This window comes from Galeopterus variegatus, unplaced genomic scaffold, assembly GCF_000696425.1.
Source record: "Galeopterus variegatus unplaced genomic scaffold, G_variegatus-3.0.2 Scaffold421, whole genome shotgun sequence".
In the NCBI taxonomy this organism is placed as follows: domain Eukaryota; kingdom Metazoa; phylum Chordata; class Mammalia; order Dermoptera; family Cynocephalidae; genus Galeopterus; species Galeopterus variegatus.
In genome coordinates, this window is record NW_007726532.1 from 5,443 (window position 1) to 11,884 (window position 6,442).

A 6,442-nucleotide genomic window follows, 5' to 3' on the forward strand; every position below is an offset into this window, starting at 1 on the left:
ACACCAAGTCAAGGGTTAAGATCCCCTTACCGGTCATCTTTAAAAAAAAAAAAAGAAACTGTAGCTTTTTTTTGTGTGTGTGGCTGGCAGGTACAGGGCTCGAACCCTGGACATTAGTGTTATCAGCACCATGCTCTAACCAACTGGGAAACCGGCCAGCCCCCAAATGAAACTCTGTACCCATTAAGCAACAGTTCCCCATTCCCACCTCCTCCCAGCCCCTGGTGGTCACTGTTCTACTTTTTTTCTTTAAAAACATTAGTAAGTTTTCTTTTCCTTACATATCCAGTTTGTCTGAAGAATGGTCAATAAGGTGGTTTGTTAGGTAGCAACATTTACCTTTATATAGACACAGATAGACTTAATAAGCTGCTTTTAGAATGTATCAATGTATTTGTTAATTTATTAAATACCAGAGAGTTGCAGAAGCATCAGGAACCAGCTCAGAGCTTCAGCTCACTTTGTCATTTGTACATTTAATTCTAATGTGTCATGGCCTACAGTGTTACAGGTAAAATTATAATTATACCTAACATTTACTTTAAAGTTGAGAAGGCAGTCTCACATTTAATGTATCATTTATCTTTCACAACAGCTTCATGAGGTAGAATTATTTTTTTCATTTTATAGATCAGGGGACTGAGGATCAAAGAGTTGAAGCAACCTGCTCAAAGTCAGAGAGCGAAACAGGTTGGTCTGCAACTCTTTGTTGATCACTCCTACTTGGGAAGGGGAGAAGGGAGGGAACTCAAAAGACAATTCAGCAGCTCGAAAGAGGAGACGCCAGCCTGGTCCTCAAAGGGCATCTGCTCTCCTGGGAAACAGTCATGTACATGCCCACGGGAAGGTCCTTTGATAAAGCTCAATACCAACTGAGATGGCTCCCAGTGAAATGTTTTATAGGGTACAGCCGGGTTCCACACTGAGAACCAAATACTCTTGGGTGCATTTTGGGCAGGAAGAGTGTGATGAGGCAAGCTGTGTACACCCCATGAAGTAAAGCCACAGAACCATGTCCCATTCATGAAAGGGACACAAAATCAATTCAGTGAGTCACAGCAATGTTTTTTTCTTTATAAAAAATGAAACAGAGCAGAATTTATTGCAACAGTACTGGTCAAGTGTTTTTCTGTGGGCTTTGTTTCAGTTATAGTATATACATATAGTCCGTTTGTGTTGCTTATTACAGAATACACGGAACTGGGTGATTTATGAAATGAAATTTATCACTTACAGTTTCTGAGGCTGGGAAGTCCAAAGTCCATCTGATGGTGGCAACAGTGACCCAGGGGTCTCACACTGCAAGATCGTGGAAGCAGATAGGAGAAAGAAAAAGACTCTCCTCTTCTTTTAAAGCCCTCAGAACCACACCCCTGACCACCATTTTCAATCCATTCACTACTGCACGGTCCTACCATCCAATCACCTCTTCAAGGACCCACCTTTCAATTACCATAATAGGATTTCCCACCCTCTTAACAGTCACAGTGGGGGCCAAGTTTCTAATACATAGAACTTAGGGGACACGATTCAAGTTTCAGTGAGTTTTGGGGGAACATTATTCAATCCACTACAGTTATATATGTATACACCTATGTGTACCTCCATAGTCATGTCGTTTGAGAACTGGGTCACTATATGTAGTGTGGATGCTGGTGAATGCACTTGGAAACCACTGCCCTGCCCTACTTCTCTCTTGGTCATAGTCTCCCTCAAAGTGCAAAATATCCTGCAGTCTCTGGGAAAGAATACCCCATTGACATGCACCTTGTGCAAACACAGTAGAAAGAGACAGATATTACTTTAGCACAAGGACAACACTCCACAGGTGCATATGGAATGGCTTATGACATTGCATATGAAATTTTGCCCATGTGCCCAAGGTGATTTGATGGCAGAGAGGTGTGGTGCTACAATGATGAAAGCATAGGGAGACAGAGGTTCTGGTCTCAGTTCTCCATCAAACACCTATACTCCCTGGAAACATTCTGGGCATCCATCTCCCCGTCTTTAGAATAAAGAGATTGGATTAAATTGTCTTTAGGTAAAGTCTTCCACCAAGAGATGGAATGCTGAGAAGACTTAGGTCACTGTCTCATTTTCCCAAGAAGGGCCACTGGGATGGGAAATGCATGGTGAAAGTCTGTCTCTGTTTTTAAAAAAATGTATTCAGTATTTGTTTATATTTTCCCAAGGTTGGTAGGGATGGACATAACTGTCTTTGAAAGATAGCTAATGTACATTTCAGGTTTGAGACAAGGGACTTACCTGTAGTACCTCATCCCGGTCTGTATATTTATAATTGTGAAACTTCCATAGCTTTATTTTCATGAACTAAATAATAAACTGTAATGGTCTATGTGTGACAGTGATGTCATGGCACCTCAACCACATATAAAATTCTATCTCTATAATTAAGCCATGTACATAAAAAGGTACTCGGAATTGCTCAGGAGTTGAAAGTACACGATCATGGTGATTCTTCAGCCTGAGCTGAGGTCTATAATTAAGCCATGTACATAAAAAGGTACTCGGAATTGCTCAGGAGTTGAAAGTACACGGTCATGGTGATTCTTCAGCCTGAGCTGAGGAAACGTGAACTCCTTGTGGCAGGATTTCAATCCTGGAGTCTACGCAGAAGGAGAAGAACTGGCTGGTGACCACTGGCGGCTCCTGGACATAAGAAATTCTCCATAGCAGAAGAGAAGAGACCCTGGATATTGCCAACAGCCTTTTTTTTTTTTTTTAGAGGGTCATAGAGCCTCAGCAATCTCTCTGCTTTGCCAATATCAGCAGTGAGAAAGGTGCAGAGAGTTCTGAAGAGCTCTTGGAGCTACAGATGGGGCTGAAGAAATGCCAGAAACCCCTGCTTCCTGGCATGCTGGGCTGAATCTGGAGCATTTCCAGGAATACTCAAATGGTTCTGGGAGTGACATGTGAACTTAGTAGCTTTGTCTGCAACTTAAGAGTAGAAATTGTTTTCATCAAACAGAAAACACCTGTGTCCGTTTGAATTTCATACAAAGCAATGCTGTTTGGGGCTGATTTAAACAAATTCACTTTCATTGGGCAACTCCACATCTTTGTTCAATTTGGAGAGAGTATGAAGAAATTGTTCAAATTGCTTCATTTGTATTTTCTCATGGTATAGAGAAATGTATGTGATTCAATGGCTAATTTCTTTTCATGGTAATTATTTTTAAAAGAACTTCTTCAAACAAGATGCCATTTAGTAGGCTTGAATATTGCCCAACCCTCTGGAAATGATAAAAAGCACAGAAGGGCACAAATGAAGGAGAAAGAAAAGATTTATTAAAAGGCAATGAATTATCTTATTAGAACCAGCCATTCCTCCATCTCTCTCCCCAAACTAACTGCAAGCCCAGCTCATCTAAGTAAACCAAAGGAAATTAAATCTTAGCCTCTACTACATATTCAGTACATTCTGGCTGACATTTTAAACCCCGTTAGAAATTTGGTTGGCTTCCAAGCACATGCAAATCCAGAATGGAGAAACGGTATAGATAACTATCTCATTTTTCTTTTTCTCTGAAACACTGACAATGATTCTTTGTAAAATGTCTCAGGACATTGAAGGAAGTTATTGACAAACATTTTGCAGAAATCTGTCAAGAGCTGATTATTGCAATTTACATAATGTGGATATTCCATTTCACAGGCTTCACATGTTGCATGATTAAAAACATGCATGAGCAACCAGGAGTCAAGGTACAGGTTGGGAAGGTGGTGTTTTCAGTTCCTGAGAGGACAGAACGATGACCTCAGGTGACACAGGCAGAGCTACCAGATACACACTGGTCCCCTCCCAACCAGAGCAAACATTAACTAGCAGAACAGGAGAAATCCATTAGCTCCCTTAGTTTTTCAGAAATCCTTGCACATGTGCCAGTTTCTGTGGAGAGTTCTGTGTTAGATTTCCACACTCTGTAGGTGGGGATAGCACAGACACCTGAAATTCACAGATAATCTCAAGCCCTTATTTTAGCAATTTAGTTTCAACTAAATTAGTTTCACCAAATCTCTTAACCAAGGCACACTGTAATTGAGGCCTACATTGCAGGAAGGATTCCATCCTCTTTGCCATCTACATCCTGTAGAAGGAACTACTGAGTCATGAAGTACATAACTAAAGATGCCAAGCCATGGCCCAGTCCCAAACTGGATGAAAACCCTTTGGAAACTGAACATTGGAGTCAGTAGGAAGACTTCATTATAGCACAGCAGGTTTACCTAATTCTCAGAATCAACAACTCAAGGCAATTTTAGATTTTTTTCTTTGATAAGTCTCAATTCTTTTTAATGTGGGGAAGACACATATAGATCATTTAATTCTACTTACTGTAGTGTTTTTATTTGAGATTTCACCTATGCTCACCTACTCTTCTCAGAAACAGTAGACTATTCTCGCCACTTCTCTAGATATACTCAGTAAAGTCATGCTTGCAAATAACAAATGAACACTAGGGTACAATCTTGCTCATACTCTTCAATAAAGACGACATTTTCTTTCATAACATTGTACTTTAACATGTCAATCTTAATTAACCTATTTGCTTATGTTGAAATTATGTGGAGTATATATATATATATATATATTTTTTTTTTGTCTTTTTTTTGTGTCCGGCAATGGATCGCAACCCTCAGTGTCGCACCTGTACCGGACCAGGACCGGCAACGGGATCACAACCCTCGGTGTTGTGCCCACGCCAGTGAGCGGGAACCGGTCTGTATGTGGGATCCGAACCCTCAGAGGGAGGGAGCCGCCACGCTCCCAAGCGGCGCACTGTAGCAGTGCGCCACCGGGCCAGCCCATGTGGAGTATATTTTTAGAGCACTTCTGGATACACACTTATTTCAAATGAGCATGTACTACTTATGATGACATTTGAACAGAGACTTGAAAGAAACGAAAGAGCCATGGGAATATCTGATGGGAAGAGAATGCTGAGCAGAGGCAATAGCAAGTGAAAAGACTGCTTGATATGTTTAAGGAATAGGTAGGAGACCAGTGGGGTCAGAGTGGCATGAGGGGGAATATTGCAGGAGATGAGATCAGAGCGATTGTGGGGCCCAGACCTGTAGGCCAGTGTTAGGACTGGGTGAGATAGGGACCCCCCAGAGGGCTTTGAGGAAGGGGATGATAGGATCTAACTTTTTAATGTGTCCTTTGGCTGCTGTGTTGGAAAACATCTTGGGGCTAGGCTATGGAACAGGATAAAGATCTACTTTATTCTCCGAAGACATTGTATATTATTCAGTTGCCTTCATATTTTCCAGGCTGGTTTTCATGCTTCTTCCTAGATAGGTTTCCATCCATTTGTTTTATTTCCAATCATCAAGGCAAAGTCTGAGCTTGTCATTATCTCCTTCCAACCCTCAACTTAAAACTTTTCAATGGCTTTCACTTGCCATTTAAGTTGAGGGCAAAGTCCAAATTACTTCCTCTGGCCTAAAAGGTCCTGCAAGATTTAGCCCTCGTCCACCTCTTTCCTTGTACTACTCTCCTCTGTTTTCCTCTCTCTACCCTGGCCATGTTGGTCCTCTTTCAGTTCTTCCTAGTACAAGGCCTTCCCCAGACCATTTCTTCTTTCTGATATGCTCTTCCCTATGTCTGTAGGGTTCATCTTTGTATATCCTCTGCCTACGGGCTCCAGAAATTTGTTTTGTTTTTTTTTTTTAAAGATGACCAGTAAGGGGATCTTAACCCTTGACTTGGTGTTGTCAGCACCACTCTCTCCCAAGTGAGCCAACCGGCCATCCCTATATAGGGATCCAAACCCGTGGCCTTGGTGTTATCAACACCATACTCTCCCAAGTGAGCCACGGGCCGGCCCATCAGAAATTTGTTGAATTCGTTAATTTATAATCAAATGTGGTATATAAAATGAAGTCACCACTGAATCTACTGTTTGGAGTTACTTCTGTTTTGGAAGAAAGCTCAGATTTCATTAACACTGAAATTTCATTCAGTATTATTTTAAGTTATGTGAATATATTTTGGAGTAAACATATGTGCTATTAATAATGTGATTATATTTTGGAACATCTTTCCTACAAACACACACACACACACAAAAGAGAGAAAAGAAAAAGAAAACAAACAAAATGGAATACCTTTCCTTGATGTTGTAATTCTAATTCATCTTCCCACATCACTGCAGCATGATAAACTACATAAAAAATCTTGTTAAAGGGCCGGCCCGGTGGCGCACTGGGTAGTGCGCCGCTTGGGAAGCGCGGTGGCGCTCCCGCCCGAGGGTTCGGATCCCACATACAGACCGGTTCCCGCTCACTGGCTGAGCGAGGCGCATTGCCGGACACGGAAAAAGACAAAAAAAAAAAAAAAAAAAAAAAAAAAAATTTTTTAAAAAAAGGGCTTTCTCCAAAAAAAAAAAAAGGGGAAATTAAAGCTTTTTTTTTT